At 44.8% G+C, this 26,053-nt stretch overlaps 1 long non-coding RNA gene across 1 annotated transcript; it reads left to right on the top strand.

Moving 5' to 3' along the window:
- Positions 1 to 438: 438 nt before the first annotated feature.
- LOC139235372 (uncharacterized) lies at positions 439 to 25,937 on the top strand. The gene is made up of 3 exons (XR_011588468.1): positions 439 to 585; positions 10,202 to 10,390; positions 25,804 to 25,937. It is a non-coding gene; the product is annotated as an uncharacterized lncRNA (long non-coding RNA).
- The last annotated feature ends 116 nt before the right edge of the window (positions 25,938 to 26,053 follow it).

The following is a 26,053-nucleotide window of genomic DNA, read 5'->3' on the forward strand; positions in this document are numbered from 1 at the left end:
GCTCTAAGGAGAACAACCCCAGCTTCTCCAGTCAATCCACGGAACTGAAGTCCCTCATCTCGTGAATCATTCTTGTCAATCTTTTCTGCACCCTCTCTCAGGCCTTCACATCCTAATGTGCGATGCCCAGAATTGGACACAATGCTCCAGTTGAGGCCGAACCAGTGTTTTACAAAGGTTCATCATAACCTCCTTGCTTTTGTACTCTGTGATGCCCAGCTACCTGTAAGCTTTTTTAACTGCTTTCCCAACCTGTCCTGTCACCTTCAGTGATTTGTCCACATATACCCGCAGGTCTCACTGTTCATGCACCGCCTTTCGGATTGTACCCTTCAGTTTATATTGTCTATCCTTATTTATTTCATCATGCTTCTCTAATTTTATTTCTTCACTCAGGTTCACGGTCTTGTTTTATTTCTTCCTCCAAGCCCCTCAACTTAATCTGGCAGTGTAATGTTGGCGAGTAGTGATTGATTGCCCTGGGAACCAACAGGAAGGGAGGTCAGAGGCCGGAGTGCCCAGGGAGCAGCGAGTTCTGCAACCAATCGCGGTGCTTGAGGGGTGGATCCTGAGTCGGCCTGTCGGGTGAGTCTGTGTGAATCCCTGTTAAACAATTTATCTTTTAAAAGTTAAATCAAGATTTCTTTTGTTAACAAAACAATGTAACATTGCTCAGTTTTTTGTTTTCCTGGAGCTCCTATTATGAGTTTCAGACACTTCAGTGCCAAGTTAATCAGGTGTTTAAATGTCATTCATTTTCCTCTTTCCATGACGCTGTTAGTTAAAGGGACAGAGATTGATTTCCCCGCATTATGCATTCGTAGTATTTAAAGTAACATCCTTCCTGTTGTTGGTGAGTTACATTCTGTGCTGGGCGAGATGGCTGGTGTTATCAGCCTTTAAAATACGCATTCTCTTGTTCAAATCTCTCCAGGGTCTCACCCTTCCCTATCTCTGTAACCTCCTCCAGCCCACCAACCCTCTTTGGAACAAAGGAGGCTGAGGGGAGATCTTAATGAGGTGTATAAAATTATGAGCGGCCTAGATAGAGTGGAGAGGAAGGATCTATTTCCCTTCACAGAGGGGTCAGCAACCAGCAGAACTTTTTAGCCAGTACGCAGCAAGCCCAAAAAGAGAGGGGGAAGTTCTGGACTTAGTATTGGGGACTGAAGCTGGGTAAGTGGAAGGGGTATCGATGGGACAGCATTTTGGTGCTAGTGATCATAATTCAGTTTGATTTAGGGTAGTTATGGAAAAGGACAAAGACAGACCAGGAATAAAAGTTCTCAATTGGGGAAAAGCCAATTTTACTAAGCTGAGATGTGATTTAGCCAAAGTGGACTGGAAGCAGCTATATGAGTTGGTGAGAGATTGGGAAACGTTGGTGTTCAGAGGGACCTTGGTGTCCTTGTACACGTATCACTGAAAGTTAATATGTAGGTACAGCAAGCAACGAAGAAAGCAAATGGTATGTTGGCCTTTATTACAAGAGGATTTGAGTACAAGAGTAAAGACGTCTTACTGCAATTATATAGGGTCCTGGTGAGACTGCTGCTGGAGTATTGTGTACAGTTTTGGCTGCTTACCTAAGGAAGGATGTACTTGCTGTTAAGGATGGCAACGAAGGTTCACCAAACTGAATTCCTGGGATGGGAGGATTGTCCTATGAGGAGAGATTGAGTAGACTAGGCATGTATTTTCTAGAGTTTAGAAGAATGAGAGATGATCTCATTGAAACAGACAAAATTCTTACAAGGCGTGACAGGATAGATGCAGGGAGGATGTTTCCTCTGGCTGAGGAGTCTAGAACCAGGGGTCACAGTCTCAAAATAAGGGGTTGGCCATTTAGGACTGAGATGAGCAGAAACTTATTCACTCATTAATCTTTGTAATTCTCTACCCCAGAGGGCTGTGGAGGCTCTGTCTTTGAGCATATTTAAGACAGAGATCGATAGATTTTTGTAAATTAAGGTAATCAAGGGATATGGAATAGTGCAGGAAAGTGAAGTTGAGGTAGAAGATCAGCCATGACCTCATTGAATGGCAGAGCAGGCTCGAGGGGCCGAATGGCTTACTCCTGCTCTGAAATCTTATGTTCTTTTGTTGAAGTTAAATCAGTCTCAGAGCAGTGGGAGGCATTCAATGAAGAGATAATGAGGGTTCAGAGGAAGTATGTTACCTTAAAGAAAAAGGGTGGGACTAATAAATCTAGAGTCCCCTGGATATCAACATAAGAAATAGCGGCAGGAGGAGGCCATAATGTCCCTCGAGCCTGCACGGCCATTCAATAAGATCATGGCTGATCATCGCCCTCAACGCCACTTTCCCGCCTGATCTCCATATCCCTTGATTCCCTTAATATACAAAAATCTATCTATCTCAACCTTGAATGGACTGAGCATCCACAGCCCTCTGGGGGAGAGAATGCCAAAGATTCACAACCCTCTGAGTGAAGAAATTCCTCTTCATCTCTGTCTTAAATGGCCTACCCCTTATCCTGAGACTGTGCCCCTAGTTCTTGACAGTCCAGCCAGGGGAATCAACCTGTCAGTCCCCTTCAGAACCTTGTATGCTTCAATGAGATCACCTCTCATTATTATAAATTCGAGCGTGTATAGGCCCATTCTACACACTATCTCATCATAAGACAGCCCTCTCATCCCAGGAATCTTGTGAACCTTTGTTGCACCATCTCCAAGGCAAGTGTTTCCGTCCTTAGATACGAAAACAAAACTGTGCCCAATACTCCAGGTGTGGTCTCACCAAGGCCCTGTGCAATTGTAGCAAGACCTCCTTACTCTTATACTCCAAACCCTTGCAATAAAGGACAAACCATTTCCCTTCCTTATTGCTTGCATACCTGCATGCTCACTTTCTGTGTGTCTTGCACAAGGACACCCCAAATCTCTCTGAACACCGATGTTTAAAAGTTTCTCATAATTTTAAAGATACTCTGTTCTTCTGTTGTTCCTACCAAAGTGAATAACCTCACATTTCCCTACATTATACACCATCTGCCCACTCACATAGTCTATCTATGTATATCTTGCAGACTCTTGTGTTCTCACAGCTTACTGTCCCACCTAGTTTTGTATCCTAAACAAATTTGGATACATTACACTCGGTCCCTTCATCTAGGTCATTAATCATGAAATCATAGAAATTTACAGCATGGCAGGAGACCATTTCAGCCCACCGTGTCCGTGCCGGCCGACAAACAGCTATCCAGCCTAATCCCACTCTCCAGCTCTCGGTCCGTAGCCCTGTCGGTGATGACACTTGAAGTGCACATCCGAGTATTTTTCAAATGTGCTGAGTGTTTCTGCCTCTACCACCCTTTCAGGCAGTGAGTTCCAGACCCCCACAAACCTCTGGGTGAAGAAAATTCCCTTCGTATCTCCTCTGAACCAATTACTTTAAATCTGTGCCCCCTTGTTGTTGATCCCTCTGCCAAGGGAAACAGGTCCTTCCTATCCACTCTATCCAGGCCCCTCATAATTTAATACACTTTCATCAGGTCTCCCCTCAGTGTCCTCTGATCCAAAGAAAATTGACTCTGCATCTCCAATCTTTCCTCACAGCCAAAATTCTCCAGTCCAGGCAACATTCTTGTAAATCTCCTCTGTACCCTTTTCAGTACAATCACATCTTTCCTGTAATGTGGTGACCAGAACTGCACACAGTATTCCAATTGCGGCCTAACCAGTTCAAGCATAACCTCCGAGCTCTTGTATTCCATGCCTTGACTAATAAAGGCAAGTATTCCATATGCCTTCTTAACCACCTTATCTACCTGGCCTGCCACTTTCAGGGATCTGTGGACCTACACTCCAAGGTCCCTTTGTTCCTCTACAATTTTCAGTGTTGTAGCATTTAATGTATATTCCCTTGCCTTGTTAGACCTCCCCAAATGTATTACCTCACACTTATCTGGATTAAATTCCATTTGCCACTTTACTGCCCACCTGACCAGTACATTTATAGTTTCCTGCAGTGTGCAGTTTTCTACTTAATTCTCAACCACACAGCCTATTTTAGTGTCACCTTCAAACTTCTTAATCATACCCCCAATATTGAAGTCCAAGTCATTGATATAAAACAAGGGACCCAGCACTGAGCCCTGCAGGACCCCACTGGAAACAGCCTTCCAGTCACAAAAACACCGAATGGTCCACTCCTGCAACTATTTTCTATGTTTCTATGACCCAACTTCCACAGCTCTCTGAGGCAGCAAATTCCACAGATTTACAACCCTTTGAGAGAAGACATTCCTCCTCATCTCAGTTTTAAATGGGTGGCCCCTTATTCTAAGATTATGCCCTCTAGTTCGAGTCTCCCCCATCAGTGGAAACATCCTCTCTGCATCCACCTTGTCCCGCCCCCTCATAATCTTATACGTTTCGATAAGATCACCTCTCATTCTTCTGAATTCCAATGGATAGAGGCCCAAACTACTCAACCTTTCCTCATAAGTCATCCCCCTCATCCCCAAAACCTTCTCTGAACTGCTTCCAAAGCAAGTATATCCTTTCATAAAGATGGATCAGGAAGGCCAAGATTCCGTTCGCCTTCCTGATCACTTGCTGTACCTGCATACTATCCTTTTGTGTTTCATGCACAAGTACCCCCAGGTCCCGCTGTACTGCAGCACTTTGCAATCTTTCTCAATTTAAATAATAACTTGCTCTTTGATTTTTTTTCTGTCAAAGTGCATGACCTCACACTTTCTAATATTAGACTCCATCTGCCAAATTTTTTCCCATTCACTTAGCCTATCTATGTCCTTTTGCAGATTTTATGTGTCCTCACACATTGCTTTTCCTCCCATCTTTGTATCGGCAGCAAACTTGGCAACATGACATTCAGTCCCTTCTTCCAAGTCCTTTAATATAGAATGTAAATAGTTGGGGTCCCAGCACTGAGCCCTGCAGCACCCCACTAGTTACTGGTTGCCAACCAGAGAATGCACCATTTATCCGACTCTCTGTTTTCTGTTAGTTAGCCAATCCTTTATCCTTGCTGATATATTACCCCCAACCCTGTGAACTTTTATCTTGTGCAGTAACCTTTTACGTGGCACCTTGTCAAATGCCTTCTGGAAGTCCAAATACACCACACTCACTGGTTCCCCTTTATCCACCCTGTTTGTTACATCCTCAAAGAATTCCAGCAAATTTGTCAAACATGCCTTCCCCTTCATAAATCCATGCTGACTCTGCCTGACCGAATTTTGCTTTTCCAAATATCCTGCTACTGCTTCTTTAATAATGGACTCCAACATTTTCCCAACCACAGAAGTGAGGCTAACTGGTCTATAGTTTCCTGCTATTTTTCTGCCTCCTTTTTTAAATAAGGACGTTACATTTGCAGTTTTCCAATCGCTGGGACCTCCCCAGAATCCAGGGAATTTTGGTAAATTACAACCAATGCATCCACTATCCCTGCTGCGACTTCTCTTAAGACCCGAGGATGCAAGCCATCAGCTCCAGGGGATTTATCCACCTTTAGTCCCATTATCTTACTGAGTACCACCTTCTTAGTGATTGTGTTAAGTTCCTCCCCTCTGTTGCTCCTTGACTGTCCACTGTTGGGATATTGTTAGTGTCCTCGACCATAAAGACTGATAGAAAATATTTGTTCAGAGTTTCTGCCATCTCCATGTTCCCCATTACTAATTCCCCGGTCTCGTCCTCGAAGGGACCAACATTTACTTTAGCCACTCTTTTCCATTTTATATACCTATAGAAACTCTTGCTATCTGTTTTTATATTTTGTGCTAGTTTACTTTCATAGTCTATCTTCCCTTTCTTAATCATTTTTTTCAGTCATTCTCTGCTGGCTTTTAAAAGCTTCCCAGTCTTCTGTCCTCCCACTAGTTTTGACCACTTTGTATGCCCTTGTTTTTAATTGGATACCGTCCTTTATTTCTTTAGTTAGCCACGGATGCTATCTTTTCTTTTACACCCTTTCCTCCTCACTGGAATATATTTTTCTTGAGAGTTATGCAATATCTCCTTAAATGTACACCACTGTTCATCAACCGTCCTGCACTTTAATTTATTTTCCCAGTCCACTTTACCCAACTCTGCCCTCATACCTACATAGTCTCCTTTATTTAAGATTAGTACGCTGGTTAGAGATCCAACTTTCTCACCCACCATCTGAATTTCAAATTCAGATCATGCTATGATCACTCATTCCAAGGGATCCTTTACTTGGAGATTGTTAATTAATCCTGTCTCATTACACAGGACCAGATCTAAGATGGCCTGCCCCCTGGTTGGTTCCATTACATACTGCTGAAGGAACCCATCCCTTATGCACTCTATGAACTCCTCCTCAAGGCTACCCTGACCAATTTGGTTTGTCCAATCAATATGGAGGTTAAAATCACCCATGATTATTGCTGTTCCCTTTTCACAAGCCCCCACTATTTCCTGGTTTATGCGCTGACCAACAGAGTAGCTCTTGTTAGGGGGCCTATCGACTACACCCACCAGTGACTTTTTCCGCTTATTGTTCCTTATCTCCACCCAAACTGTTTCAACATCCTGATCATTTGAGCCAATATCGTTTCTTCCTATTGCAGTGATTCCATCCTTTATCAATAGAGCTACTCCACCTCCTTTTCTTTTCTGTCTGTCCTTCCGGATTGTCCAGTACCGCTGAATATTTAATTCACCAATTGCTCACCTTGCAACCACGTCTCTGTAATGCCTATCAGATCGTACCCATTTGTATCTTTGTGCCGTCAACTCATTTATTTTGTTACAAATGCTTCGTGCATTTAGACAAAGTGCCTTGTTTTTTTACACTTTTTTCCTGCTTGTTTCCTCTCTCCTTCAAACTCACTTTCTTTCTTTTTGCTTTCTAATTCCAGCTTTACTCCCCTTCCTACTGACTCTATTTTCAGGTTCCCATCCCCCTGCCAAGCTAGTTTAACCCCTCCCCAACAGCACTAGCAAACCCCCCGCGAGGTTATTGGTCCCGACTCTGTTGAGGTGCAACCCATCTGGTTTGTCCATGTCCCACCTCCCCCAGAAGTGGTCTCAGTGCCTCAGGAAACTAACACCCTCCCGCCTGCACCATCTCTCCAGCCAGGCATTCATCTGCTCTATCCTCCTGTTTCTGTACTCACTAGCTCGTGACATTGGGAGGAATCCGGAGATTACTACCTTTGAGGTCCTGCTTTTTAATCTCTCTCCTAGCTCCCTAAACTTTGCCTGCTGGAGAGGAGAGGGAGGGGAAACAGTGAGTGTGGAATTGAACACAGCCAGAGTTAGCGCTTTAAGGGACAGGGCAGATGGGAGGGAGGGGAACCACTGAGTAGACCACTGAACCCAGGCAGAGTCAGCACCATCAGATGAGGAGATGGAGGGGAACCAGTGAATGTAGAACTGATCCCAGGCAGAGTCAGCACCTTCAGGGGAGGGGAACCAGTGAGTGTAGAACTGAACCCAGCCAGAGTCAGCACCTTCAGGGGAGGGGAACCAGTGAGTGTAGAACTGGAAACAGCCAGTGTTGGCATCTTGAAGGGATGAGAGGGGAACCAGTGACCGTCGAACTGATTCCAGCCCGAGACAGCACCTGAAGGGGCGGGGAGCGAGGGGAACCAGTGAGTGCAGAACTGAAACCAGACAGATTCAGCATCTTCAGGGGAGGAAAGGAGAGACAGTTGAGAGAAGGTTCATGAGGGTGATTCCGGAGATGAGAGGGTTGACTTATAAGGAAATATTGAGTCGGGATAAATGGTTCATTCTCAGTTTGGCAATCAGTAACTAGTGGGTTCCCGCAGGGATCAGTGCTGGGACCCCAACTATTTACAATCTATACTAACAACTTGGAAGAAGGGACCAAGTTGCTGATGATACAAAGATGGGAGGAAATGCAATGTGTGAGGAGGACACACAAAATCTGCAAAACGACATTGACAGGCGACATGAGTTGGCAAAAATTTGGCAGATGGAGTATAATGTTGGAAAGTATGAGGTCATGCACTTTGGCAGAAAAAAAATCACAGAAGAAGTTATTATTTAAATGGAGAAAGATTGCCAAGTGCTACTGTACAGCGGGACCTGGGGGTACTTGTACATGAAACACAAAAGATCAGTATGCAGGTACAGCAAGTGATCAGGAAGGTCAATGGAATCTTGGCCTTTATTACAAAGGGGATGGAGTATAAAAGCTGGGAAGTCTTGCTGCAGTTGTACAGGGTATTGGTGAGGTCACACTTGGAATACTGCGAACAGTTTTTGTTTCTGTATTTACGAAAGGATATACTTGCTTTGGAAGCAGTTCAGAAAAGGTTCACAAAGTTGATTCTGGAGATGAGGGGGTTGACTTATGAGGAAAGGTTGAATATGTTGGGCCTCTACTCATTGGAATTCAGAAGATAGAAAAGTGATCTTATCGAAATATATAAGATTATGAGGGGGCGTGACAAGGTGGATGCAGAGAGGATGTTTCACTGATGGGGGAGACTCGAACTAGAGGGCATAATCTTAGAATAAGGGGCCTCCATTTAAAACTGAGATGAGGAGAAATTTCTTCTGAGGGTTGTGGATGTGTGGAATTCACTGCCTCAGAGAGCAGTGGAAGCTGGGACATTGTATAAATTTAAGACAAAAATAGACACTTTCTCAAACGATAAGGGGTTATGGGGAGCGAGCAGGGAAGGGGACCTGAGTCCATGATCGGATCAGCCACGATCGTATTAAATGGCAGAGCAGGTTCGAGGGGCCGCATGGCCTACTGCTGCTCCGATATCGTATGTTAACCAGTGAGTGCAGAACTGAACAAAGCCAGAGTCAGTGCTTTCAGGGAGGAGGCACAGAGGTTTAGGGAGGGAGTTCAGAGCTTGGGGCCTCGGCAACAGAAGACAAGGCCACCAATGGTTGGGCGATTATAATCAGGGTTGCTCAGGAGGCAGAATTAGAGGAGAGCAGACATCTCTGGGGGTTGTGGGGCTGGTGGAGATTACAGAGATAGGGAGGGGCGAGGCCATGGAGGGGTTTGTAAACAAGGATGATAATTTTGAAATCGAAGCGTTGCTTAACCGGGAGCCAATGTAGGTCAGTGAGCACAGGGGGTGATGGGTGAACGAGACTTGGTGCGAGTTAGGACACGGGCAGCCGAGTTTTGGATTAGGTGAAGATTACGTGGGGTAGAATGTGGGAGTCCAGCCAGGAGTGTGTTGGAATAGTCAAGTCTTGAGGTAACCGAGGAATGGACGAGGGTTTCAGCAGAGGGTGAGCTGAGGCAGGGATGGAGACGGACGATATTACACAGGTGGAAATAGGCGGTCTTGGTTTTCTGGGGATATGTGGTCGCAGCATTCTGGATAAGATCATCCGCCATTTTCATAGAATGAAAGCGCAGGAGACCATTCGGCCCATCGTGCCTGTGCTGGCTCTATGGTAGAGCTATCCAGTTAGTTCCACTCCCCTGCTCTTTCCCCATAGCTCTGCAAATATTGTCCCTTTAGTATTTATCCAGTTCACTTTTGAAAGCCACTATTGAATCTGCTTCCACCACCCTATCAGGCAGTGCATTCCAGATTGCAACAACTCGCTGCTTATACAATGGTTCCTCATGTCGCCTCTGCTTCTTTTGCCAATCACCTGAACTCTGTGTCCTCTGGTTACCGACCCTTCTGCCACTGGAAAGTGTTTCTCCTTATTTAATCTATTAAAACCGTTCATGATTTTGAACGCTCTATCAAATCTCCTTAACCTTTTCTGTTCCAAGGAGAATTACCGCAGCTTCTCCAGTATCTCCACATAACTGAAGTCCCTCCTCCTTCGTACCATTCCAGTAAATCTCTTCTGGTCCCTCTCTAAGGTGCAGATACCCTTCTGAAAGTGTGGTGCCCAGAATTGAGCACAATGTGTCAGCTGAGGCCTAACCAATATTTATAAAGGTTGAGCAGAACTAAACATCAAATGCTGCTATTTGTGTGATGGGGTTCAGACGGGCGAGGTTTATCCAGTCAGTTGGATGTGAGCTGAAACATGTGCACTTGGAGCGGGGAGCCAGGGAAACGCTGTGTAACCGGGCACAGACACTCTGCACAGCCCACACATCACTTGTTTCCCACTTGGCCCAGAAGGATGTATTAAATGCAACAATTCATTTGATTTGACTTTAAATAGTTTTGTTTATAAATTTAATTATGCTTCTCTAATTTTATTTCTTATATCAGATTCACGACCCCATTTTATTTCTTCCTCTGAACCCCTCAACTTAATCTGGCAGTGTAATGTTGGCGAGTGGTGATTGATTGTCATGGGAACCAACAGGAAGAGAGGTCAGAGTCCGGAGAGCCCAGGGAGCAGCATGTTCTGCAACCAATCGCGGTGCTTGAGGGATGGATCCTGAGTCAGCCTATCAGGTGAGTCTGTGTGAACCCATGTTAAACTATTCATCTTTTAAAGTTAAATCGAGATTTCTTTTGTCAGCAAAACAGTTTAACATTTGTCAGTATTTCGTTTCCCTGGAGTTCCTATAATGAGTTTCAGACACTTCAGTGCCAAGTGGACCAGGTGTTTAAAGGTGATTCATTTCCCTCATGTCGCTGTTAGTTAAAGATACAGAGATTGATTTCCCTCCATTATGCATCTTTTGTAAGTAAACAAAAATCCTTTCTGTTAGCAGTGAGTCACATTCTGCACTGGGGGAGTCGGCTGGTGGCTTCAGGCTTTAAAATTCTCATCCTCTTGTTCAAATCCCTCCAAGGCCTCGCCCCTCCCTATCTCTGTAACCTCCTCCAGCCCTCCAATCCTCTTATTAAGGAGAAACAATTTTCAGTGTCAGAAAGTTCAGTAACCAGAGGCACAGATTGAATGTGATTGGCAAATGAACCAGATGCTACATGAGGGGACTAATGAAGCAGCGAGATGTTCTGGCCTGGAACGCACTGCCTGTTCGGGTGCTGGAAGCAGATTCACTTGTAACTTTAGAAAGAGATAAACCTGAGTTGATAAAATTTTCAGCGTTATGGGGCAAGAGTAGAACAGGAGTCCCCTGAGTGCATCTCGCTTGCTCACCGGTTTTCAGTTCTGGATACTGCTGGTTTCTCTGGGGAGTGCAGCCAAAGCCATGTCCACGACACCGTGGGTGGCTCAGCTGCACAGGGTGGGGAGGAAGAAGAGTGGAAGAGCAATAGTGGGAGTGGATTTGATAGTTAGGGGAACAAACAAGCGCTTCTGCAGGCACAGGCATGATTCCAGGATGGTATGTTGCCTGCCTGGTGCCAGGGTCAAGGATGTCACTGAGTGGCTGCAGGACATTGTTGAGGGGGGAGGATGAACATCCAGAGGTTGTGGTCCATATCGGGACCAATGACATCGGTAGAAAGAGGGATGAGATCCTGCAGGCAGATTTTAGGGAGCTAGGAAAGAGATTAAAAAACAGGACCTCAAAGGTAGTAATGTCCAGATTACTCCCGGTGCCACATGCTTGTGAGTACAGAAATAAGAGGATAGAGCAGATGAATGCATGGCTGGAGTTTGGTGCAGGAGGGAGGGCTTTACAAACCTGAGGCATTGGGAGCGTTTCTGGGGGAGGTGGGACCAGTACAAGCCGGACAGGTTGCACCTCAACAGGACCGGACAATATCCTCACTGGATAGAGAGAGGGGACAGTATGGATAGAGAGAGGGAACGGTATGGATGGATAGAGAGAGATGGGAAAGTATGGATAGAGAGGGGGGACAGTATGGATAGAGAGAGGTGTTAGATCTCTTAATTTCCAATGAAATACGAACTCCGATGGTAGTTTTAACTTTTTAATCTCGGCAGAGAGCAACAAACTGCGGGCTGATTGCCAGTTTCTTTGTCTTACTGAGACACATGGTCAAAAATGGCTGTACTTTATACCTGGATCAATTTACAGAAAAAAACTCGCCTTCTTTGACCTTATTGGCTCAATTGAAAGTCTTTTAACGTTTTATTGGCTCGCTACCCAAGGTCTGAAAATGTCATGTTGATTGATGAGTTAATGCAACATGCTGAGCAGCACGTAGTAGCTTTGACTTGGGGGTCTGTAAATTTTCAAAGCCTGTCTAAATGAGCCTGTTTGAATAGTCTATCAATCCTCCCTTTGATTCTTTCACAAACTGAATCATAAAACTTCAGGTATCACTGGTTAAACATTCTACAAAATAATTTCATACATGTTAATAGAGTTTCCTTCCAAAATTTGTTAATGTGTTTCGCCACATGGTCAGACTAGTAGCTTCCACACAAATTTACACCAACCCGAGTTCCATCGTGGCCACAATGGAAGTATGGTTTTAATACATTAATGAACCTTATTCCAATTTAATCCAAATCAATATCTTAATTCAACCAGTAAACCACCTTTCCTTAAGCATAACATACTCCTGTGCCACGTACAGACGGTCTGCTGGGACCTGCAAGGTGCCTCACCTGCGGGACAGCAGCTACAGCCGCCTGGTCGCAACAACATTTAATCAACATAAACAAACAATATAAAAGTAAAACAATTACAACAAATAGAATTAAACCTTCCACCAATGAAGTTCCTATTGAACCTAGCCATTCAGTGGCTCCACTCCACAAAGTGAATGATGGGGGTTGCTTAAGTTTTTCTACCTCCTTTTGGATATGCTCCACTAAGTGGGTAATTTCTTCGGAGCTATCTGGGATATATGTGCAACACTCAGTTCCGAGTAGGGTGCAAGTACCTCCCTTTTCAGCCAGGATATAGTCAAGGGCCAGTCTGTTCTGTAGGGCTACTGTGCGGATTGCTACCAATTCTGCATTGATTTTAACTAGGGCCTCTGAGGTATCATTGGCTACCCATTCCACAACGGATGTCATGTTAATGAATTCCCTTGCCAGTTTGGCGGTCCCATACCCAGGGATCAGAATGGCAAAGAACCTCTCTGTTTCTGTGATAGCTCTCTTAGGACGGTGTAAATGGTCTGACAGTGACTTTATATGATACATGTAAGGCACAATGTCGGCTAAATAGCAGGATCCCATCCAATTCTGGGGCAGCCAAGGGTAGGCCTTGTGGCCAGACACCCAATAGGTGCCATTATACGCAATGAATGTGAGCTGTTTCTTTGTCAGCAACACTCCGGGGCCTGTCCAGGCTTTTCCATCTGTTTTATTCAGAATCCCCGTTACGTTAAAAATTCCCACATCGGTCCAGTTTGGACGGTTCCGTGGCTTGATTATATTATAATTCCGGGAGCAGTTACTATACCCCATATTTTGGCCTCCTTTGATGTTTCTAATCAGACAGACCGATTTCCCCGGTCTTCCGATTCCCATTGTATTAGTGATAACAAAAAATGGGGGCCGTTTGGAATTATTGTACCACGGTTGGTATCCCCCTTCAAAGGTAGTCAAATTGTAACCTGCTGACTTCCATTTACGTGCCCAGTTTTCCGTATCCTGAAACGCATTGCCTGTTTTATTATCCACTCAGCCATTTCCGAGATATTCAAGGGAACTGGCCTCAAGGGAATCCCTCCCTTTGAGTGAATAGGAATATGCGTACACACCCAACAACTCGAAATGTTACCTTGTTTGGCATAAATGTATGACATATATAAAAAGGTATTTACATGTAATTCCCTTGCTTACCCTACTATTTCCCTTTGGTGCAGAGGGTCGGCTAGTAAGAAGTAGGCCTATGCCTATAATACCTACAATCAATAATACAGTAAATTTATACATTTTCGCAAAAAGTAATTGTCCTTATTAGATTTCAGCTTCAGTTACAGGTGCTCGTTTAACGTGCGAAGCGAGGATCCAGGCTTTCTTTCCTTGGACTTTAACCGCTGCCTGGGTGGTCAATAACACTTGATAAGGTCCCTCCCACTTGGCACCCAAAGGTTCTTTATGCAATTTTTTTACATACACCCAGACTCCCGGGATGATGTCATGTCCTCCTTCGGGTGGATTACCCCAAGCTGCCGATACCTGTCGGGAAACAGAACTAATAGCATTGGTTAAGTTCTGACAGTATGATAAGAAAGTGTCACTCATTAAGTGAACATCAGCTTTCCGTAAATCGATAGTTCCTGGCAGCGACATGGGTCTTCCTGTTATAATTTCAAATGGGCTTAGACCTGTAGTTCTGCTCGGGGTTGCCCTAATGCTGCATAGCACTATTGGTAGTGCCTGGGGCCATGGTGTTCCTTCTTGGTGATTTGTGCTTTGTCGATGCTGGCTTTATGTCCTTTCAGCCGAAGGTGATCCAGCAAAGCTCGTAAATCTTGTTCATGCTGTTCTTCTGTGTTTGAATCGAGCAGGATATCGTCTACATATTGTTGGGGTAAGCATGTTAATTCCGCCCCTGTGTCTAAAAGACAGTCCACATCCTTATCGCCCACCCTCACAGTTATATATAGTCCATCTCCTCTCTGTTGTAATAGTGCGAGGACGGGGGCCAGGGTGGGCTCTAATTGTTTTTTGCTATCCCAAGTAACTCCTTCTGTTGTTGTATTGTCAGTCGCTTAAATGCTTCTATGAGGTCGTTATCTTGTGACAAGCCTGGCTTGTTGGCTGAATTGCGTCCTCTTCCCCAGCCACGACCTTTCTGTTTTGCCCTGCACGTCTTGGCCCAGTGACCTTCTTTCCCACAATAACGACATTTTCCGGGTAATTTTCCAAATGACTGTTTATCGGAATCCTGGGATTTCCATCCCATAGCCTGTACAGCTCGGACTTGAGCTCCCATATCCCTATCTAATTGGTTACATCGATCCACCAATGCTGCAAAGGTAGTTCCTCTACCTTCCCAGTCCGGTAACACTACCTTAAGCATTTTGGACAGTTCTGGCTTTAGACCTGCCACGAAAGCTGCTTTCAGCGGTCCAAACACTTGTTCATCCATTTCCTCATCCGTATTATTCATACCCGAATGTTCTAGCCACATGCATCTAAACCGCTCATCATACTCCAGGACCTCCTCTGTTCATTTCTGTTGGCAAACTGCAATTTTTCCCCCGTCTGTCTTAGCTGGACTGAAGGCTTGCAGCCAGTGTTTAATCGCCTCCCATCCTGCATCTAATTCGTGCTCATTCTGCCCCAAAGCTTCATCTACCTTGTCGTGCAATTTTCTTCCCTGTGTTTTTGGCACCATTATGGTCAAAATTTGCACTCCGTCCCAGGGATGAAGTTGATATATATTTCGTAAGCGGTCCAATTGGTCCCACGTTTTTACTCCCTCTTTCTTTGGATTGGCCAATTCCTTGGACCATTTATCAATTTTCTCTGGGCCTGCCGGATCATGAACTAAGTATTCTTCGTACACCCTTCTCTTTGTTTTTTTTGTTCCGCCCTCATCCGCAGTCTCTTCTGATTTGACTACAACTCATCTTTTTTTAAACGGGGCAAAGCGCACCCCTAATTCTTCATCATCCTCCGACACTGTATTGTCGGAGAATTCAGAAACCGTATCTATTCCTCGGTCGTGTCTTCGAGTTTGCGCTTTTAATTTATCCAAACATGGGTACCCTGGGAATTGATCAATACATTTTCCTTTTCCTATTACTGTCTCTTGACCTAATGATTTTTTCCATTCTTTAATTTCACCTTTAAGATCTTTAACTTCCGCTTCCAGCTTTTCAAGTTCAAGCTTTTTCTGTCGCAGCTGTGCACAAACAGCTTGTAATTGATCCTTTGTACTGGTCAGTTCTCGATCATTTTGGGAACACATTATAATTTCATTCCGGTTTCGAATCTAGCCCATAACCGCTAGGGACCATCTAGTTCACTCTTTATTTTTCATACGGATCGTTTTTCCCCAGACCCTTTTAATCTCGTCCAAGGACCATCGTCCTTTGGAGGTTCCGTACTTTTGTTCAAACTTAATACAGGTTTTAGATAAGTTGAATTGTTGCTCGATGTATTCTTTCAACTGTTCGAGAATTAAATCGAGCGAAACTTGAGGTGGTGCCTGCCCACATTTAACAGTTGTAGGCAATTCTTTGCCCTTTTCTCCTGCTGCCATTTCTTTACTGAGTCCTTTACTGGGGTCTCGAGTCGTAGGCCTGCTAGCCGATCAATAGGTCGGTGATTAATTAACTAACACACCGCCGAAGTTTAGATGTCTATGGGACCTCGAGCCGACTACCAACCGGAGGGTTCGAAAACCGGAGGCTTTCGGAATCGCGTAGAAGGAGAGGCGAATTTAGACTTTTGACCGAGGACTTTTTTTAAAAAAGAGGAGTCCTCACCTCAATGTAGGTCCGATGTCCAAAATTCAGTTTCTTTCCTCAGCGACCCTGCTCGCAGCGCCAAAATTGTTAGATCTCTTAATTTCCAATGAAATACGAACTCCGATGGTAGTTTTAACTTTTTAATCTTGGCAGAGAGCAACAAATTGCTGGCTGATTGCCAGTTTCTTTGTCTTACTGAGACACATGGTCTAAAATGGCTGTACTTTATACCTGGATCAATTTACAGAAAAGAACTCGCCTTCTTTGACCTTATTGGCTCAATTGAAAGTCTTTTAACGTTTTATTGGCTCGCTACCCAAGGTCTGAAAATGTCAAGTTGATTGATGAGTTAATGCAACATGCTGAGCAGCACGTAGTAGCTTTGACTTGGGGGTCTGTGAAGTTTCAAAGCCTGTCTCAATGAGCCTGTTTGAATACCCTATCAGAGGGGACAGTGTGGATAGAGAGAGGGGACAGTGTGGATAGAGAGAGGGGACAGTGTGGATAGAGAGAGGGGACAGTGTGGATAGAGAGAGGGGACAGTGTGGATAGAGAGAGGGGACAGTGTGGATAGAGAGAGGGGACAGTGTGGATAGAGAGAGGGGACAGTGTGGATAGAGAGAGGGGACAGTGTGGATAGAGAGAGGGGACAGTGTGGATAGAGAGAGGGGACAGTGTGGATAGAGAGAGGGGACAGTGTGGATAGAGTTTGGAAGGCAGAGGAAACAAAGGCTAGAAAATAGACAATAAGGGAGTTTGGCAGCGCTAAATGCCAGTGCCAGTGTGTTTCAATGAGATCAGTCTCATTTTTCTGAACTCCAGAGAGTATAGGCCCATTCTACACAAACTCTCATCATAAGACAGTCCTCTCATCACAGGAATCAATCTAGAAATCCTTCAATGCCAATGCAAGGAGTCCAGGGATTGAGGCAGATAAGCTGAGGGCACAGACAGACACGTGGGGGTATGATATTGTAACTATCAGTGTAACACGGCTAAAAGAACTGCAGGAATGGCAGCTCAACATTCCTGGTTACAGGGTTTTAAGACGAGATAGAAATGGGGATAAAAAAAGGAGAGCGTGCCGCAGTATTGATTAAAGAAACAATTCCAGCTGTGGGGAGGGATGATATGTTTGAAGGATCATCAAATGAGGCCACATGGGAGAAGTGAAGAACAAAAAAAGGGGCGATCACACTGCTGTGGATGTACTATAGACCCCCAAACAGTCAGAGGGAGATAGAAGAGCAAATATGTTGGCACATTTCTGATACGTGCAAAAATAATAGGGCAGTAATAGTCGGGGATTTCAACTACCCAAATATTAACTGGGATAGAATTAGTATGAAAGATATAGAAGGAGCAGAATTCTTAAAATGCATTCAGGAGAACGTTTTTAGCCATTACGTAGCAAGCCCAACAAGAGAGGGGGTGGTTCTGGACTTAGGTTTAATGAATGAAGTTTGGGCAGGTAGAAGGGGTATCAGTGGGAGAGTATTTTGGTGCTGGTGATCATAATTCAGTTAGATTTAGGGTCGTTATGGAAAAGGACAAAGATGGACCAGGAATAAAAGTTCTCAATTGGGGTAAAGCTAATGTTACGAAGCAGAGATGTGATTTAACCAAAGTGGACTGGAAACAGCTACTTGAAGGTAAATTAGTGTCAGAGCAGTGGGAGACATTCAAGGAGGAGATGGAGAGGGTTCAGAGCAAGTATGTTCCCTTAAGATAAAGGGTGGGACTAATAAATCTAGAGCCCCTTAGATGTCAATATTAGAATATCAGAGATAGGAGCAGGAGTAGGTCATACGTCCCCTCGAGCCTGCTCCGCCATTCAACAAGATCATCGCCCTCAACTCCACTTTCCCACCTGATCTCCATATCCCTTGATTCCCCGAGAGTCCAAAAATCTATCCATCTCAGCATTGAATAGACTGAGCATCCACAGCCCTCTGGGGCAGAGAATTCCAAAGATTCACAACCCTCTGAGTGAAGAAATTTCTCATCTCTGTCTTAAATGGCCTGCCCCTTATCTTGAGCCCCCGAGTTCTAGTCACTCCAGCCCGGGGGAATCGAGCTCTCAGCATCTACCCTGTCAATACCCTTCAGAATCTTGTATGTTTCAATGAGATCCCCTCTCATTCTTCTAAACTCCAGAGAGTATAGGTCCATTCTACACAATCTCTCATCGTAAGACAGCTCTCTCATCCCAGGAATCAATCTTGTGAACCTCCATTGAACCATCTCCAAAGCAAGTATATCTTTCCTTTGATAAGGAGACTGAAACTGCCCAGTACTCCAGGTGTCGTCTCACCAAGGCCCTGTACAATTGCAGCAATAGATCCTTACTCTTGTACTCCACCCCCTTACTGCTTGCTGTACCTGCATGCTCGCTTTCTGTGTTTCTTGCACAAGGACACCCAAATCTCTCTCAACACCAATATTTAAAGTTTCTTACCATTTAAAAGATAGTCTGTTTTTCTATTCTTCCTACCAAAGTGAATAACCTCACATTTCCCGACATTATACTCAATCTGCCACCTTACTGCCCATTCACATCGTCTATCTATATATCTTTGCACTCTTGTGTTCTACTCACAGCTTACTGTCTCACCGAGCTTTGTATCGTCAGCAAATATTACACTGGGTCCCTTTATCTAGGTCATTAATATAGATTGTAAATAGCTGAGGCCCCAGCACTGATCCTTGCTGCACCCCACGAGTTACAGCCTGCCGGAAGCCCCGCCCCTCACACACTCCAATTGGTTGGAGGACCAACCGCACATTCGGTCCTCCAGCCCCGCCCCGCTCTTCCTATTGGTGGGGAGCTGCCGTCAATCACCCGGGCAGCGTGAGCTGAGCATGTGCAGGCCCCGGGCCCAGATATAAACCGGGGAACATTCTCCCCACACCGGGGGATATATAAACCAGGGAACATTCTCCTCACACCGGGGTGGGGGGGATATAAACCGGGGAACATTCTCCCCACACCGGGGGGGGTGATATAAACAGGGGAACATTCTCCCCACACCTGGGGGGAGGGATATAAACCGGGGAACATTCTCCCCACACCGGTGGGGGGGGATATAAACCGAGGAACATTCTCCCCACACCGGGGGGGGGGATATAAACCGGGGAACATTCTCCCCACACCGGGGGGGGGGATATAAACCGGGGAACATTCTCCCCACACCGGGGGATATAAACCGGGGAACATTCTCCCCACACCAGAGGGGGGGGGGATATAAACCGGGGAACATTCTCCCTACACCGGGAGGGGGGGGGTGATATAAACCAGGGAACTTTCTCCCCACACCCGGTGAGGATATAAACCGGGGAACATTCTCCCCACACCGGGGGAGGTGGTGATATAAACCAGGGAACATTCTCCCCACACCGGGGGTGGGGGGGATATAAACCGGGGAACATTCTCCCCCTGCCTGCCGGGTCCTGGGTCCGTTCCAGCCCGAAGGAGCGGTCAGTGCATGCGCTGTGTCTGCGTCAAACTCTCGGAGCGTCTGTAAATCAACGAGAAATAGTAATGGACCAGGGAGCGTCTGTAAACGAAGGAGCAATGGTGACTGAGCAGGGAGCGCCTGTAAAGAATTCTCGAATCACAGAATTTTGCAGCACAGAATGGGGCCATTCGGCCCATCGACTGCGCCGATAATTTCGGGGAGCAATCCGGTTATCCCGCTTCCCCCGCCCTTTCCCCAAATCCCTGCAATATAATTCTGCTTCAAGTCTTTGTCCAGTTCACTTTTGAAGGCTACTATTGACTCTGTCTCCACCGCTCCGTCAGGCAGTGCATTCCAAACCCTAACCACTCCTTGTGGGAAAATGGTTTTCCTCATGTGACCTCTGTTTTTGCCAATCGCCTCAAATCTGTGCCCTCTGGTTATCAGTGTTAGAAACAGTTTCTCTATTTATTCTATCTCATCTTCATGATTTTTAACACCTCTATCAATTCTCGTCTTAGCCTTCTCTGCCCCAAGGAGAACAATCCCAGCTTCTCCAGTCTCCACATAAATGAAGTTCCTCATCCCTGGCACCATTCCAGTAAATCTCTTCTGTCCCCTCTCCAAAGCCTTTGTGTCCTTCCTGAAGTGTGCCCAGAATTGGAACCAATCCTCTAGCTGGGGTCGAGCTAGTGTTTTATATCGCTTTAGCATAACTTCCCGGCTTTAGTACTCTGTGCCTCGATTTATAAAGCCCAGGATCCTTTACGCTTTATTAACAGCTTTGTTAACCTGTCCTGCGACCTTCAAAGATTTATTAAAATCTTTAAATATTTCAAAAAATGTAGCAGAAATGGAGAGTGGTCAGGGAGCGTCTGTAAAGGAAGGAGAAATGGAGAGTGGTCAGGGAGCGTCTGTAAAGGAAGGAGAAATGGAGAGTGGTCAGGGAGCGTCTGTAAAGGAAGGAGAAATGGAGAGTGGTCAGAGAGCGTCTGCAAAGGAAGGAGAAATGGTGACTGGGCACGAAGGCTCAATTTTAAAATTCTCATCCTTGTTTTCAAATCCCTCTGTGGCCTCGCCCCTCCCTATCTCTGTAACCTCCTCCAGCCCTACAACCCTCCAGGATTTCTGGCCTCCTACACATTCCTTGTTTTAATCACACCACCATTGCTGGCCATGCCTTCAGCTGCCTAGGCCCTAAGCTCCAAAATTCCCTCCCTCTTCCTTTAACACCCTAAGAACGTAAGAAATAGGAGCAGGAGTAGGCCATTTGGCCCCTCGAGCCTGCTCCGCCATTCCATAAGATTATGGCTGATCTGATCATGGACTCAGCTCCACTTCCCTGCCCGCTCCCCATAACCATTTACTCCCTTATTGTTCAAAAATCTGTCTATCTCAACCTTAAATATATTCAATGACCCAGCCTCCACAGCTCTCTGGGGCAGAGAATTTCACAGATTTACAACCCTCTGAGAGAATAAATTTTTCCTCATCTCAGTGCTAAATGGGCGGTCCCTTATTCTAAGACTATGTCCTTTACTTTTAGTTTCCCCTATGAGTGCAAATATCCTCTCTGAATCCACCTTATCGAGCCCCCTCATTATCTTGTATGTTTCAATAAGATCACCTCTTATTCTTCTGAACTCCAATGAGTATAGGCCCAACCTATTCAACCTATCTTCAGAAGACAACCTCCTCATATCCGGAATCAACCTAGTGAACCTTCTCTGACAGCCTCCAATGCAAGTATATCCCTCCTTAAATAAGGAGACTAAAACTGTACGCAGTACTCCAGGTGTGGCCTCACCAATACCCTGTACAGTTGTAGCAGGACTTCTCTGCTTTTATACTCTATCCCCCTTGCAATAAAGGCCAACATTCCATTTGCCTTCCTGATTACTTGCTGTACCGACATACTAACTTTTTGTGTTCCATGCACAAGGACCCCCAGGTCTCTCTGTACTGCAGCACTTTGCAATTTTTCTTCATTTAAATTGTAATTTGCTTTTCTATTTTTTCAGCCAAAAGTGGATAACCTCACAGTTTCCCACATTATACTCCATCTGCCAAATTTTTGCCCGCTCATTGAGCCTTTGCAGATTTTTTGTGTCCTCCTCACAATTTGCTTTCCCATCCATCTTTGTATCATCAGCAAACTTGGCTACATTACACTCTGTCCATTCATCCAAATCATTAATATGGATTGTAAATAGTTGAGGACCCAGCACCGATCCCTGCGGCACCCCACTAGTCACTGTTTGCCAACTGGAAAAAGACCCATTTACCCTGACTCTGTGTTTTCTGTTAGTTAGCCAATCCTCTATCCATGCTAATATATTACCCCCAACCCAGTGAGCTTTTATCTTGTGCAGTAACCTCTTATGTGGCACCTTATTGAATGCCTTCTGGAAATCCAAATACACCACATCCACAGGTTCCCCCTTATCCATCCTGCTCGTTACATCCTCAAAGAACTCCAGCAAATTTGTCAAACCTGATTTCCCTTTCATAAAACCATGCTGACTCTGCTTGATTGAATCATGCTTTTCCAAATGTCCCATTACTGCTTCCTTAATAATGGACTCCAACATTTTCCCAACGACAGATGTTAGGCAAACTGGTCTGTAGTTTCCTGCTTTTTGTCTGCCTCCTTTTTTAAATAGGGGCGTTACATTTGTGGTTTTCCAATCTGTTGGGACCGCCCCAGAATCCAGGGAATTTTTGTAGATTAAAACCAATGCATCCACTCTGCAGCCATTTCTCTTAGGACCCTGGGATGTAAGGCATCAGGTCCGGGGACTTGTCCGCCTTTAGTCCCATTTCATTAGTGACAGTGATTGTATTAAGTTCCTCCCTATCTATCGCCCCTTGAATATCCACTATTGGGATGTTTTTAGTGTCTTCTACCGTGAAGACCGATACAAAATATTTGTTCAATGTCTCTGCCATTTCCCTGTTCTCCATTATTAATTCCCCAGTCTCATCCTCCAGGGGACCAACATTTACTTGAGCCACTCTTTTCCTTTTTAACCCTCTTTAAAATGTGCCTCTTTGACCCTCGGTGTCAAATTCTATCTGATAATGCTCCTGTGAAGCACCAGGGGCCATTTTACAGAGTTATTTCAAGGCTGAGATAGATACATTTTTGGCGTTTTAGGGAATCAAGGGATATGGAGATCGGGCGGGAAAGTGGAGTTGAGGTTGATGATCAGTCATGATTTTATTGAATGGTGGAGCAGGCTCGAGGGGCCGTATGGCCTATTCCTGCTCATAACTCTTATGTTCTTAAAGGCTCTATATAAATGAAAGTTGTTGTTGTTGATAAAGGAAGGAGAAATGGTGATGGGTGAGGGAGAGCATTTGATCAGAACTGGCAGATATGGCAGATGGACAGCTTATAGGGAGCGATAGAGTGAGGGAAAGGAGAGAGAGAGAGAGAGAGACCATGTACACAAGAAATGAACTGTAAAGTTGGGTGGGGAAGAAGAGGTGGGGAAGTGACAGCAGACAAAAGGAGGCACAATGGGAGAAGGGAGAGTAATAAAAGACACATAGAAAATAAAAACACTTGCATTTATTTCGCACCTTTCACCACCACCAGATGCCCCAAAGTACTTTACAGTCAATTAACTTATTTTTGAAGTGTAGTCAATATCGTAATGTAGGAAACGCAGCAACCAATTTACAATGTGATAATGACCAGATAATCTGCTTCACTGATGTTAAGGGAAAATATTGGCCAGGACATCGGGGGTAACTCCCCTGTTCTGCTTGAAATAGTGCAATGGGATCTTTTACGTCCACCTGAGGGAGCAGACGGGGCCTCGGTTTAACATCTTATCCAAAAGACAGCACCTCCGACAGTACAGCAGTCCCTCAGCACTGCACTGGAGCATCAGCCGAGAGTTTTGTGTTCATGTCTCTGGAGTGCGACGTGAACCCACAACCTTGTGACCCAGAGGCAAGTGTGTTACCCACTGAGTCACAGCTGACACAAATACTGACATAGTTAGAGCAGGTTAGCTCAGTTGGAGATGTTAGATGATGCATTTATCAATGCTTAGATATTTTGTCTATTCCTCAAAATCAGTAACATTTTGGAACGTCCAGGTCAAGGTTCACAGATTAACAATAAGAAATAGGAGCAGGAGTAGGCCATTGGATCCCTCGAGCCTGCTCTGACATTCAATAAAATCATGGCTGATCTGATCTTGACCTCAACTCCACTTTCCTGCCTGCTCCCCATAACTCTTGACTCCCTTATAATTCAAAAATCTGTCTATCTCCCCTTTAAATATATTGAATGACTCAGCCTCCACAGCTCTCTGGGGGAGAGAATTCCAAAGATTCACGACCCTCAGAGAAGAAATTCCTCCTCAAATCCGTTTTAAATGGGCGACCCCTTATTCTGAAACTATGCACCCTAGTTCTAGATTCCCCCACGAGGGGAACATCCTCTCTGCATCTACCCTGTCAAGCCCCCTCAGAATCTTACACGTTTCAATAAGATCACCTTTCATTCTTCAAAACTGCAATGAGTACAGGCCCAACCTGCTCAATCTTACTTAAGACAACCCCTTCATCTCAGGAATCAACCTCTTGAACCTTCTCTGAACTGCCTCCAATGCAAGTATAGCCCTCCTTAAATAAGGAGACCAAAACTGTATGCAGTACTCCAGGTGTGGTCTCACGAACACCCTGTACAGTTGCAGCAAGACTTCTCTACTTTTATACTCCATTCCCCTTGTAATAAAGGCCAACATTCCATTTACCTTCCTGATTACTTGCTGTACCTGCATGCTAACTTTTTGTGTTTCATGCACAAGGACCCCCAGATCCCTCTGTACCGCAGCATTTTGTAGTCGCCATTTAAATAATAATTTGCTTTTTTATTCTTCCAAACAAAGTGCATAACCTCACATTTTCCCTCATTATATTCCATCTGCCAAATTTTTGCCCACCAACTGAGCCTGTCCATAACCCTTTGCAGATTCTTTGTGTCCTCCTCACAACTTGCTTTCCCACCTATCTTTGTATCAGCAGCATATTTGGCCGCAGTGCACTCCGTCCCTTCATCCAAGTCATTAATATAGATTGTAAATAGTTGAGGCCCCAGCAATGATCCCTGTGGCACCCCACTAGTTACAGTTTGACAACCTGAAAATGACCCATTTATCCCGACTCTCTGTTTTCTGTTAGTTCGCCAATCCTACATCTCTGCTAATATATTACCCCCAACCCTGTGAGCTCTTATATTGTGCAGTAACCTTTTATCTGGCACCTTATCGAATGACTTCTGGAAATGCAAATACACAACTGCTACTAGTTATTCTTCATCCACCCTGCTCATTACATCCTCAAAGAACTCGAGCAAATTTGTCAAACCTGATTTCCCTTTCATAAAACCATGCCGTCTCTGCTTGACTATTATGATTTTCGAAATGTCCTGCTACTATTTCTTTAATAATGGACTCCAGCATTTTCCCAATGATAGATGTTAGGCTAACTGCTCTATAGTTTCCTGCTTTCTCTCTCCCTCCCTCCCTTGTTGAATAGGGGTGTTGCATTTGAGGTTTTACAATCCACTGGGACCTTGCCAGAATCCAGGGAATTTTGGTCGATTACAACCAATCCATCCACTTTCTCTGCAGCCACTTCTTTTAAGACCCCAGGATGCAGGCCATCGGGTCCAGGGGACGTCCACCTTTAGTCCCAATAGTTTGTCCAGTACTTTTTCTCTTGTGATAGTGATTGTTTTAAGTTCCTCACTCCCTGTGACCCCTTGATTATCTATTATTATTATTGGGATGCTTTTAGTGTCTTCCACCGTGAAGACCACACAAAATATTTGTTTAAAGTCTCTGCCATTTCCCTGTTTCCCATTGTTAATTCCACGTCTCATCCTCTAAGGGACCAATGTTTATTTTAGCTATCTCTTCCTTTTTATATATCTGTAGAAGCTCTGATTGTATTTATATTTCTTGCCAGTTTACTCTCAATCTACCTTCTCCCTCTTTATTATTTTTATAAAGTCAAGACTTAAAATCACACAGCAGAAGGAAAGAATGTTCCATAGAAGCTAGAATTGTCTCTTCTGAATTTCGATCCTGTACTTACAGTGATGACTTTTGTAAACTCCTTTTGAAGGGTGTTAGAAGGGGAGGATTTGAAGAAGGGAAACTCAAACTAAACGTCACGTCAAGATCAGATAGAGTCACTCGATTCATCAGGACTTGAATATCATCGGCTTTTGAATGTGGAAGGAGAAATGTTTGTTTATTCTGTCTGTGGGGAAAGATTACAAACATCAATGTGACTGAAAAAGCACTGAGACACACACACCCGAGTGAGAGTGTTTCAGTGCACTGATTGTGGAAAGAGCTTTAACCAGTTACAC

Source organism: Pristiophorus japonicus, chromosome 23, assembly GCF_044704955.1.
Source record: "Pristiophorus japonicus isolate sPriJap1 chromosome 23, sPriJap1.hap1, whole genome shotgun sequence".
Lineage (NCBI taxonomy): Eukaryota > Metazoa > Chordata > Chondrichthyes > Pristiophoridae > Pristiophorus > Pristiophorus japonicus.